We start from the raw sequence: 12999 nt of genomic DNA on the forward strand, positions 1-12999 counted from the left end.
TTCTGAATACAGTCCTCGCCACATAGCATCCAGTAACCACATTTTCGTCACTATCCAGCACACACATGACTATTCAGCAGCCATTTATACAATTACAATGCAAACACAAACCTCTAGTATCCAACGAAAACGGCGGGAGTGTTTTTACACACACACACACACACACACACACAGACACACACACAATGATATATACACATACATACTATTATTCAAGGGTATGAAGTTTTTATAGACACACAACTAAACCCTCACACATACTGTCAAAAAGAAGAGAGAAGGTGTACGGGGTTTTAAATTTTAGTCTTTTGATGGGAAAGACAAAGCCATACACAAAGCATAAAATTTGGCAAATATGATTGGTATTCTCTTTTCTAGAAACTAGGTGGTCCTGAAAATGATAGTCGATGATTGTTATTTAAAGTTGGTTAACACATGTGGCATAAGTAGTGTGTTGTTGTTCGTCCGTCGAGTCGACGAGGACCATTCTAGTGATACCTGGGTTGGAGGGACAGGTTCTATTATGTGCGGGTGCAGGTGGGTGATGAGGCCAATCCTTGCACGGAATGCTCGTTTGCATAAAGGGCAAGGGATGAATGGGACATCTCCAGGAGGGTTAATGGCATGTGCTTTTCTAACTTGCCTCTTCAACTCTGCAGCTGCTTGATTCGCAAAGCCTGGAGCCTTTGTTCACGGAGGAAAGCCTAGTGACTCGATCGCTTGATGTATGCTCCCAGGAATCAGGGTTTATGCTGAACGTTTTCAATGTAGGTTTCAAACTGTTTTTGAAGCGTTTCTTCTGACCTCCGTTGGATCGCTGTCCTTTCTATAGCTCGCCATAGAAGAGTGTCTTAGGCAGCCGATGGTCTGACATGAGTACAACATATCCCGCCCAGCGTAGCTGGAACTGCATCAGGATGATGTGGATGCTGTGTAGACCTGCTTGAGCGAGTACCTCAGTGTCTGGAACCTTGTCCTGCCACTTGATGTTGAGGATTTTTCAGAGACTTGTGGTGTGAAAGTGGTTTAGCTTCCTGGCGCGGCTTTGGTACATCGTCTACATTTCATATGCGTAAAGGAGTGAGGTGGGCACAACTGCCCTGTAGATCTTTAAATTGGTCTGGATGCTGATGCCTCTTCTATTCCAGACGTTGGCATACAGTCTGCCGAAAGTTGAGCTGGCTCTGGCAATGTGGAGGTTCACTTCGTCGTCAATAGTTACGCTCTGTGACAGTGTGCTACCAAGGTAGGTGAAGCGGTTCACTACGTTGAGTTTTTGGCCGTTGACGGTGATGTTGGGCTCAACATAGGGCTTTCCAGGGGCCGACTGATGCAGGACGTCAGTCTTCTTGGTACTGATGGTGAGAACGACGTCTGTGCAGGAGTTGGAGAACTTGTCAACGCTGCGTTGCAGGTCGGCTTCTCAGCTAGCGTTGAGGGCGCAGTCATCAGCAAATAAGAATTCCCTGATGATGTCTGTCATGACCTTGGTTTTTGCTTGAAGCCTCATGGGGTTGAACAGTTTTCCATTTGTACGGTACCTGATGCCGCCTCCAACATCTCCGTCTCTAAAAGCATTAATCAACATGACGAAGAACAATAGACTGAACAGCTTAGGTGCCAGAACACAACCCCAGCTTGATGCCATTGGTTACTGGGAATAGCTCAGATGTCTCTCCGTTGTCCTGGACTCGTGCCTGAATACTGTCGTGGAAATGCTGTAACATGGATATAAATTTTCTCGGGCATCCGTACGTGGCCATTACCTTCCACAAGCCTTCTCTGTTGACATTATTAAAGGCCTTTGTCAAGTCGACGTAGATGGAGAAGAGGTCGACGTGTTGCTCTTGACATTTCTTTTGTAGCTGCCTCGCAGCAAACACCATGTCGATGGTTCCACGTTCTTTTCGGAATCCACACTGGCTTTCTGGCAGAAGTCCCTGGTCAAGGCGCGTAGTGATGCGGTTCAGTAGGAGTCTGGCGAGTATTTTTCCTGCGATTGGGAGCAAGGATATACCCCGGTCGTTGTCGCAGTCCTGGCGGTTCCCTTTGCGCTTATATAGGTGGATTATGGAAGCGTCTTTGAATTCCTGGGGGATCATCTCTTGCTGACACATCAGTAAAAACAGTAAACAGTCAAACTGTGCCCCCTTCCTTGTAGACATCAGCTGGGATGGAGTCTGATCCAGGGGCTTTGCCACTGGAGAGCAGACGTATCACTTTCTGTCTCGTGCAAGCTGGGGGGGGGGGGCATCCAGTGCTTCGTTGATGGGTAATGGGGGAGACGACGGATGGCTTCATCGTTGATAGATGAAGGGTGGTTCATGATAATTCATGATCATAGCGCTCCATGGCACTTTGCTGGGAATCACCTTTCTACCCGTTGACTATATGGTGGTACCTCCGCGCAGGCTGCCGAAGCCAGTCTTCACATGCTAGGTAGACAAAGCCTAACTCACCGAGAGCTTAAGACCCGTCGGCTACCCTCAGTCTGGTTTAGCCGGCCACATCCTGGCATAAGTAGTATATGGGGACTGTTTAGTGACAATGGAAATCTCAGTCAAAAAGTCGTGGGCACGTTTAGCGACAAGATTTTTACTGATCCCCTGGGCACGTTTAGGACTCACGGTACTAATTCAGTTTCTATAGTAAACCTATGCAAACACCATCATATTAAAAATTCAATAACTTAAAATATCTGAGTGCTCATGATCAAACCTATATTTATCAACATAGATGAAACCTTTATGTCAGCTTCTGTGTAGAGGAAAGGATATGCGCCTCGGCATTTGCTTGACCTGCATGTGTTTGAAACACGTGCTTTCAATTCCGCATTAAAGATTCAGGTACTAATTTTCGTAATGAGTGTTTCAGACTCAAGACTGTTAAAGGACTGAAATTCAATCAATAAAATACCGTCTCTATTTTTTTCACTTACAACTAGGATAAGCTCTCAAAAGCTTCTTTTTCCTAAATCATAACTTACATTATTAACAAATCCTGGTCAGCCAAACCCATATATACTCTATTTTTTTGTTCACCCATTTTCACGCCGATTCCCATTTTTCCATATCATTAGTACATTGTGTCCTATATCCACCCTTGATTTTCTTGACAGCCCTAGGAATAGTAAGTAGTTCAATACATAAGTAAGCAATGTGCATAGTTCTGCTTGTCAAAGATTACATTAGTGAAATTAAATCATATTGCAAGTTCATGTTCACTTAGAAAGCAATGGTGCATTTCAGGCAACATTTAAATATTTGAGCTTTATTTACGAAAATCAGAAAATAATTATGGCTCTTCAATTTAATACTGAAATATATTGCCAGCCTTGTCATATTATGTAATTAATGAGTAAAAGGTCAAGGTGACCATCTATATGTACATGTATCATTTCAGAAAAAGAGATTTAAATGACACAAATTACCTAAAATTTCTCCCATGACATATAATTTAAAACTAAAGTAAGGTAGACTTAAGTCCATTAAAAGGCAAAATATGAACTTATAAAACATCTAATGAAAGAAATTAGTGGGATGCTAAGTCATGAGAGGTCAAAGTGTAACCTTCTGCATAATCCTCGTACGTAATGCAGATGCTGGTGTTTGTTCCAAGGTGTCCCCATGCTTCATACTGGGACAAATACGATCTCAAGTATTTCTTCTTCTCGACACTAAAGTCAGGTTCGAAAGGACTGGTACACAAGGTTTTGCCATCTCGACTGACTTAAATCTTGGACGCGTTGTAGTGCTGAAACTCAAAAGTATTTTCTTCGTAGGCTCCAATGAAAGATGCAATTTTGACGATACCAATGAATAAACCTTTATGCAACTGTCCTTGGAACAGATGATCTTCTATCATCGATTGATGTCCAGTGGGAATGGTAAAAGTTTTCACTTCCTCGCGTCGTATCGGATACTTGGCGGTTGTTCTGTACAAAGTGTGACTGATGTCGTTTGCCACTTTAGGTAAAACTTCCACACGTTGTACGTAGAGTCTGGCTTCTTGAATGACTGTTTTGTAATAGGCAGACTCAGCTATCAAATGGAAAGCGGCACTGCTACGATTCAGTATCAGGCGGACATCCACTCCGGTCAGCTAATAATTCTCTGCAATCACATGTCTAAATGCAAACGGTCCATCAGTTCTAAATCTGTGTTAGGTCCTTTGATTTATTTTCATCAATCGTTGAATCCCACATTGTGGTTTGTTTCTCTATCTGTAATCAAATCAGTATCGTTGAATTTGCCTGTTGTGCGAGGTTTCCATACCACACAAGCATCCAGATGGGTGTTCTTCGTTTCGTTTCTGTACGTCAAGAGATTTTCCAGGTACGCTCGATAAGGGAAGGTGTCCATGCTGCTACTGACCAGTTTGATATTCGAGTAAAAATCCACTCCACTGAACAAGTAATGCATGAAATTGTTGACGGGGGCTCCTTTATCTTCGTCCTTATATCACGACCGTCCGTTGATGTGTCGATCACTTTCACTGTCAAGTACGAGTAATTGCTATTGCTATCAATGTAATCTTCGGGCTGTCCTTTGATTTCAAACTCGATGGGAGCTGATCCTAAGTCCTTGACACAGGAGACGGGATGAAATTCAACCCATTGGGATTCTTTCATCGTCATCATGGTGGGTGGCATGGCAAACAGATTCAGTTCCGACATGGAACAGGCACAAGACATTCGGTGCATCATTTTTCTCTGTCTGTGATTTAATAATCATAAACGTCAAATTCTCGGGCGGTTCTTCTTTTCTTGGTCTTTCTATCTCGGAGGGTATGAAGTTCTCTTGAGTGGTGTCTTCGTCGTCACTTTCTGCTTTGTTCTTGTTGTCGCATCAGGAAAGCAGGAATGACTGACTCGGTAACATACAGGGCATTCATAGGAGTTTCTGCTCCGCCCAAAATGTCTTTGCCTTTTGATGGAAGACATGTTTGCCTGCTCTCAAGAAAGCTTCGCTGAGGTTTTGTTTGTCGATGATGACATTTTGGAGAAATTCTTCGCCGTGAGTCAATTCGACATCTCTCAAAGCGTGCAATCCTCATGTCACCATCGGTTTCGAAATCGGGTCCTCCGAAGCAAAGGCCGATTTCAGCTTATATCCTAAACCATGTCCTAAAGCGACGCCTCGGTACACTGGCTACATGACTTACAACTCGTTGGAGAATCGTTTCCGAAAATGAAGTTTTACCGTGACTTCCCCTTTGGAGAATGGAATATTTTGTTCCAGATCTCCTTTTATAGCAATGTTGGCAGTCTCAAAATACGACATACTGATGGGTAAATAGTGAGGATGTACAAATTCGCGGTGAACATGAAAGGTGTTTCCACATTCCTTGTCATTGTTCGTGGCAGAATCCACTTTGAAAGAAAAAACACGTAGTAACGATACGGAGGTGTGTCCCACTACGTTGTACTGAATCACATCGGTATTCACAAAGATAAAATTGAATCCTTGGTTCATTTCTACATGGGATCCACAAGACCGTAAAATCAATATTAATATTGATCTTCGGGCTCTAATTCTACGCAACCATCTGTGGATATCCACCCAAAATTTCAAACAAACTACCATTAAACCTGATGGACAACGTTTTGGCATCCTGAAATTTCATCAGCAGGCGACAAGCCACTTTATGATTTTCAATCGTAACACCTTTCTGACTCTGTTTAAGTCTTTGCCAAACGCTGTCTCGAACCTGTCAGCAATTGTGTCCACCAAATGTTCACCGCTATAATAATAGTATGCCGGAATTTTCAACCCGTAGATGCTGAATGGTGAATTGCTTGCTAACTTTGTGTCACCTGAAAACCCAATTTTATTCATCTCATCTTGCAATTGGACGTTTAAGATTTCGACCAGGAGAGTGTTTTGAGTTTCAATGATGTTTGTGATTTGTGTAGGGTAAATCATTTCCACCAAAGCCACTTCCCTATGGGCTTCGTGATTTAATTGGATGGCGTGAGGTAATTTGGCCGTGTAACAACACAAAGTATTGTTTGGAAACACCTACATGGAACTGTCAGTGGGTGAGGTTAAGTAAAATTGGTTGTTGTTGTTGTTCATATTTCTAGAATTCTGCTGATGTCCGAGGTGTCACTCGGAATCAGAGGAATGTCTAAAAGAGAATTGCTGTTGTCTTTATTGTTGGAGGGGTGACTGATGTTGGACACAAGACTCCCGTTGTTCCCATTTTGTGGAGTACTTCGAGCAGAATTGGGGAGAAGGTATCCGATGCAACTGCTCAATAAAACGGTCCACAATTGTTTGTCTCCTTGTTTGAAACTCAGATTGGCAATGGCAGCACGGATGACACATACAACACAACGATTTGGCAGAAAAAGACGATTTAATTTTAAGGCACATGTTTTACATACCAAACCCACAAGGTTTGCTTTTGTAGATCTTGCAGAGAAGAAGTCGGCGAAGGAGTGGTCACTGCGGTTTTAGCGGTTGAAGCTATGTTGAAAGGCATAATTGTCACTTCTTTTTATAGTCGGTGACTTGCGAAGCGTAGATCCAAGAATCACAACTGGAAGGATATCCTTTTCAACGCACTTTAACTTCTTTGACAAGGAGCTTTCCCACTTTACGGGTTCTTCGTTCGAGAATGCTTTCGATGTCGTATATTTCGTCTTCATTTTTGGTCACACGTTTAAACTCGGGTAAGTAAAACGTTACTTTTAACACTTCCCGGTTCATGTCTTCCAATTTATAGACAGCAGGATGACGATCACGCACTCGTCCGGTGACACGAAACAATTCACTGGTCCAGTTGGTTAAATAACCTTTGTCGAAATTGCGTTTAGTTTTGCAAATGTGCACCCAATGTCCTGCTGACAAAACTTCACTTTTCTTGGGGACAGCCACCGTCGGGAACGTACCAAACAGGCGCTCAAAAAACAGTCACTTTGTTGTCGGAAGTCAGTTCTTGGGGTCACATCCGATGCTCCGATGCTAAGATTGGCTGTACGCTTAGACTAGGTGCGGTGAGACGTCGATGTACTTGAGAGTGTGTTGATGCGTAAAATATTTTCAAATGCGTTTTTTCAAAGTGCGTTGAAAACGTTCCACGATGCTGGGTTTTGTTTCGGGATTCTCGGTGATGAATAAATGAATGTCACGTTTCTTCAAACCTTTTTGAAAAGCTTGGTTCAGAAATTCGTACCTGTGTCGGTTTGCCATCAAAGAGGGTGACGACCAATTTGTTCAACACCAGTTTGATGGCTTGCACTAACTCACTATTCGATTTGAAAGTCGATGGCACGACCCAGCCAGATTTAGAGAAGACGTAGATGATACAAAACAAATATTTGTAGCTACGATTGTAGGTGGCCAAATGGGAGACGTCGGCTAAATCGGCTTGCCATTGATGATCGATGCTGTCCACTCGGGTGCGACGTCTGGAAAATTGTCGTCGAATCGGCTTGTGTCAAATGTACGTGACGTGTTCTTGTAACCATCGTTGCACTTGAGTTAACAGACACTTTTCAGTCGAGTTTTGGTAGCATGATACAATTTCTGAACTCCTCCGTAAGCTGCGGGATGGGACGGATCGTAGTAATTGCTGGCTAACACCTTCTCCATTTGTTATAAGTCACCCACTCTTCGCTGATGATACTTTTGATGGGGTGAGATGGTGGTTTGAAAACGACTTTACATGTATTACGTGCCACGGGAGTGGAAGGCGAGGGTAGTTGTGGGGGTGGTGGTGGTAATGGGCAGGATTTGGTCTTCTTTTTTTTCACTTCTGGTTTCCCTTCTTACCTTTTGCCTTCTGTCGAAGGATGAGTGGGTGTTACCTTCTTAACACAAACTCTGAATTCTTCCCGTTGAGGAATGGGGGAAATGGTCAACAAGGATGCTGAAAGTTTACTAGGGATTTGAGTTGCTGTCGTTTCTTTGAAAGACTTCTCGTGCATCTGTTTCCTCTGGCATCCGTGGGTCTGTCTGTCTTGTCCGTTGGAAGTGGTAGTGATTAACTTTACATATGAGTCTTAAAATCTTTTAGAGTTGGTAGGGCTGTTTCGTCTACAGCTATCTGGTAAAAGAGTTGCAGTCGTTGCAACAGTTGATCGTACGTTTGCGATTTTTCTTTTTCGGACAAATCGCTTTGATCCATCAACGATTGCAATTAGTCTTGTAACTGGAACATCTCTGTCAAATTAGGATTGGGAGGCGAATGCAGAGCCCGTTGTTCTTATCAACGATGGTATTCCATCCATCGTTTATAAGGCACTAAAGTCATTTTTCGTCCTTTCATTTGATTCCAAAGGTTATGTCTGAATTTTCCCGAAGCCAGATCTCCAAAGTATCTTCTTGGTCCTTTTATCTTGGACCCATGGATACAACGCTTCCAAGGAATCTTCACAGCATGGCTCCAGATATTTCTTTGACCCAAGGTCCTAAAATAAATCTTCCGCGTTGCACCATCATCTTTTTCTTTTGAAGGATTGTTATTTTCTTTTGGACCATTTTGCAAAGAACGTGTCGATGTTAGGCTAAGCATTTTTTATGGTGTTTAGACAAAGATATCGTTCCTTTTTATATATTCCGACAACATATGCTCACGGTATTTGAATATGTTGTTTTCGTATGGGTGGGGGAGTTTTGGACAGGACAAGACACGTGTCCGAATATTTGGCAAAACGAGGAGGCAGTCCTTTCCTTTTCTTTCTTATTTTTTAAGCCAGAGAGTGGTTTGCACTTCATTTAGGGGACTTACTTTTGATTCAGGAGCAAAAAATACATTGAAGTCCATGTCATGACATGCGTCTTTTTATCTTATTTGTCTGAGAAGGTTTGAAAAAACAATCCTCCTTTTTGGTTGCTCCTCGTTTTCTTTGGACGACTGCGTCTTTTCTGGGGGTGACGTCAATGCTTGGCTAAGTGTTTTTCGGATGTAGACTGCCCTTTTCGTTTTCCTTTTACTTTGTGGATATAAGAACGAGGATGGTCGAAACGGTGTGCATTTCTTTGAGGGGACATCTTTGGGTGTTCAGGAGCACAAAAACACTGGTCCCTATCCTTTGCCTCAGGTCTCCTTTTATACTGGAATGCGCGCCACTGATTGTCCTTACGTCGCATCAACTTGATGACAGGTACAACATTTCGTGGAAGGGTTCGCAAAGGACTAATTCGGGTTAGTTCTTGCTTGAATAACTTGAGAAAGCATGCCCAATCTCTCTTGGATTTTGATTTGTGAGAAGCTGCTACTGCTACTGTAGCTAGAGAGGAGGAGGGTGTTACCGCTGATGTAGAAGTTTGTGGAGACGCGGGTTTCTATTGTTTCGTCACATGAGGAAGAATGGCTGACAAATTGGGTTTGGCAGGCATTACCAGCTACGGAGCAGTGGAAGAACCCGAGGTCGTGGTTTGCGAATGTAAGGTTGCGTCCTGGCCGAAGTATCTCTCTTGCGGATGGAAGCTGTTTTCTGAAGGCTTTTATTTTACTGAGGATCTTTTTCCCTGGGATGTGATATGATCTTGACACCGTTGATCTTTTCCTTCTTCTGGGTACGTCGGGGAGTGACGTTTTTCTCGTGGAGGACTTTTGGGGCATTGGGAACCCATTTTAAGAGGGAGCGAATGATGACACATCCTAGAGAATTAATACCTCCAGGTTTCAAAATGATTGTGCGGGTCGTATGTGGTCACTTGAAAGTTTCCATCCTCTAGAGATTGCAAAGTTTCTTTTAGCACGCCAAAGTTCACCACTCGACTGGTGCGATAATTAAGAGTCAAACTTTTCACTTTACATTTGGCTTGAACTTCTCCTTGTTTGTTCCGGTATTCGTAGCCGTAATTTTTGGAACCGCCACTAGCAAAACTTAGGTAAGAGCAAGCCAGGCAATTGAAGTAGTTGCAACTGTCCGTGTCAAAATACAGCACGCGATCTCCTAACAGTTCTAAAATTTCGTACAATTTTAAGCGAGCATGGGCTGTTACGTAAGCCGCGATGACGAGATTTCCAACTTTGTTGGTTTATACAAAGTCCAGTTCTTTTTCGTAATTGACTAAAATCAAATCCTCATGAAGGACGTCCACGTGTTTCATGTCTTTGGTTTTGTCGTGAATCATCTGGAAGTAGCGGGAAGGTTATGTCAGATACTCCGTCTTGGGTAAACACGGTCGTTGTGCCATTTTGCCCCACAAGAAATTTAACATCACTTTGGCAAACGATCGTCTTCCTTCGTTTTTCTCAACTTGGCCTAATGTCATGCCTTCCTGCTCCCAGTATTTCTTTTTGAATTTTTTTTGGTCTTCGGGAGTGTGGAACCAGGGAGAATAGCCACTGGCTTTTTGTTTCAGTTTCATAAAGGCACCCACGTAGTCTGCGCAAATGTCTTTCTGAGTTTTGTCACCCTTGCGGTATTTTTCTGACCTGGGAAAGTGGTAAATTTTGTACCTTTCTAACAGGTGGTATCTCAAGTCCAGAGTTTTAAATAATTCCGCGCTGACCCACGTTCCTGTCAAGACGCGTTCTTCCTCGATGTGCTGACAAGGCTGGTCTTGATTGCTCGTTTCGACAAAAGTACGGCACAAAGAAAACATCAGTTTCCCTTGGCAATGGTGCGGTAAACGAGATGGTACAAGTCCGTGAGAGGAAAGACTTGACATTTAATCAATCCTTTGTATTGTCGAATGTTGTCCATGTCGATATGTTTCGTCCGCAATTGCGGGTGCCCTGCGGAAAAGCGACAATATTTGCACACGTACAAATACAGAGAACTCACGTCCAAGTATTTTATTTCTTCTCCTTTCTCCTTGTCCTCTTGGTACATCAAACATGTTGCATTTGTCCGTCCTTAGTACAGACTGTCCCTTGGGTTCAGTGGGTCCACCAGCGTTTTACTTGCCACGATGCGTTTAAACTCGGGAACGGTTTTCAAACGGTGATCGTACTTGTGTTCCCACATTCCCACCACTTGGTATCCTTCCTGTTCTAACTTCAAACGCCGCTGACAAGTAGCCCCGTACAAAGTTTCCATGGTACGTTGTAAATATGATTTTTAGTGTTACCTTGAAGGTACCTGAGGGGACATTCGTGAAATAGGCTTCCATTAAACTCATACACGATCTGAGGGTTTTAAAAGTCCCAGCCATCCACCGAATGCCTTCCGATCGTCTTTTCGTCGCCTCCGTTATGGGCATTTTGGATACATTTGTCTTCCTTGTCGCGCAAGTAATGTAACCAGCGTAGGGCTTTGACCCAGTATTGACGTTTGACAACGTTCGTCGTTTGAGGACTTATGAAAGCCAGGGTATTTTAGGGCCTGACTCGTAGGTGGTACACTAAGGAACACGCTTTGGCAATCGTGCATGCTTATTTCAAAGGATTCATTCCCCCGTGCTCCATGAACAGTTCTCGAAATTTTCCACAGCAGCGGCGTAAAATGTCCACGTCTGGTCGAAAGCACTTTAACTTTACTTTCTGAAACTCGAGAGTGTCAGAGGTGTGAGTCTGGTACCAAGCGTAGAAAGCTTCTCATTATTCGGTACGCATGTTCTCGGGGTCGTGGTAGCGAACCTCATGCAAATGGGGTAGAACAGCGTGTTAATTGGCTTCAGTATTGAAAAAGTGCGTAACAATAACCTTTCGTCATTTCTGTCATTACAAACGTTTCAGGCATCTGGTTCAAAGGCATGGCCAAGTAACTCGTCGAATCTATAAATCGTGCTCGTCCCACTTGTATGTAGATAACTTTGGCTCCGTTCAAAGTCACTTTAGGACGTTCGGTACGTTGTTCCGTATAGTATCTGAGAAGATGCTGTCCATCGTATCCCGAGACACTGTGAGCAATTATCGTGCAATGGCGATGCCAATCTCTGTAACGTTCGATGTCATCTTGGTTCCACGTCTGGTCGATGGGGTCTAAGATCCGTTGGGCGAAATCGGCTATCGTGTTACCGACAAAAGTGCGCTGACAAGCTTGGCAATGCACTCGTTCTTGTTCTTCGTCAAGACGGGTTTGAGAGGCCAAACATCCCTCAGATTTCGATCCACAATGTTTGTGTTGCTCTAGCTTGTTATAACCCTAGTCACATTTCTCACATTAATAACTTTATCCCAGGAATGGGGCGATACTGGTAATGGCATTGAAATGTTAATCGTGATGACAGACGTTAATGTATTCTCCGTCTTTGAAACATTTGCCTCGAAACAACAGAGGTCCACGCACTTTTTACTGGTGAACGTTCAAGATGTAGCGTGGAGCTAAGACGTCTTCGAACTTTTGCAGTTCAGGAATGTCACAGGGAGTGTCTTTTGATAACCCCGCTTGCTATAAAAGAAGTTCGGCTTCTCTTTGTTATTTGGCTCGGTCTCATCGTTGAATAGTTTTCCACGCTTAATTATACCGTGTCGTTCTTGGCGGCATCCGTTCGTCTCTCCACGATGGCATGGGCTAAACACGTCTGGTCTTGAGGGTTGTTAATTTGAATGAGGCTCCTTTTGGTGGTGCAAAGGGCGTATACCAATAACATCTTTTTGCGTCCGGTCCCTTTGGGAAGATACACGTGGATCATGAACAGAGTTGCTTAGTCATCAGTGATGTGGAAGGTGTCAGTTCTGATACGCTGGTAAGCTCGATGCAAACGGGGCACTTCAAACTGTCGTGATGAATGGAAAGTCTCGAACGATCGTCTTTTTTGGCTTGACATTGTCGTTTCAGCGTGGCTAACAATGAATCACACACCTCGATGATGAATCTCTCTGCTTTCTCCAACGGTACGACGGACTTGAAATCTTTAAGCTTCACCGTGTGCGTGTAAGTTGTAGTGCTAAATTTTCTAGAGGAGCGCTTTTCCGTCTCTCGAATGTGGCAATACTTTTCAGTGTTCGCTGGTGGACTTTGGTTGAGTTTAGTCTCTCTGGGTCTTGATTCTGGCTCATTCATATCATCTTCAAAGTCGCTGGCATGCATTTGAACCAAGACTTCAGCTACTGTACTGTGCGAGGGGATAAATCACGTTTCTGCCTCTTACT

Source organism: Sinohyriopsis cumingii, chromosome 2, assembly GCF_028554795.1.
Source record: "Sinohyriopsis cumingii isolate HCF-2022 chromosome 2, ASM2855479v2, whole genome shotgun sequence".
NCBI lineage: Eukaryota > Metazoa > Mollusca > Bivalvia > Unionida > Unionidae > Sinohyriopsis > Sinohyriopsis cumingii.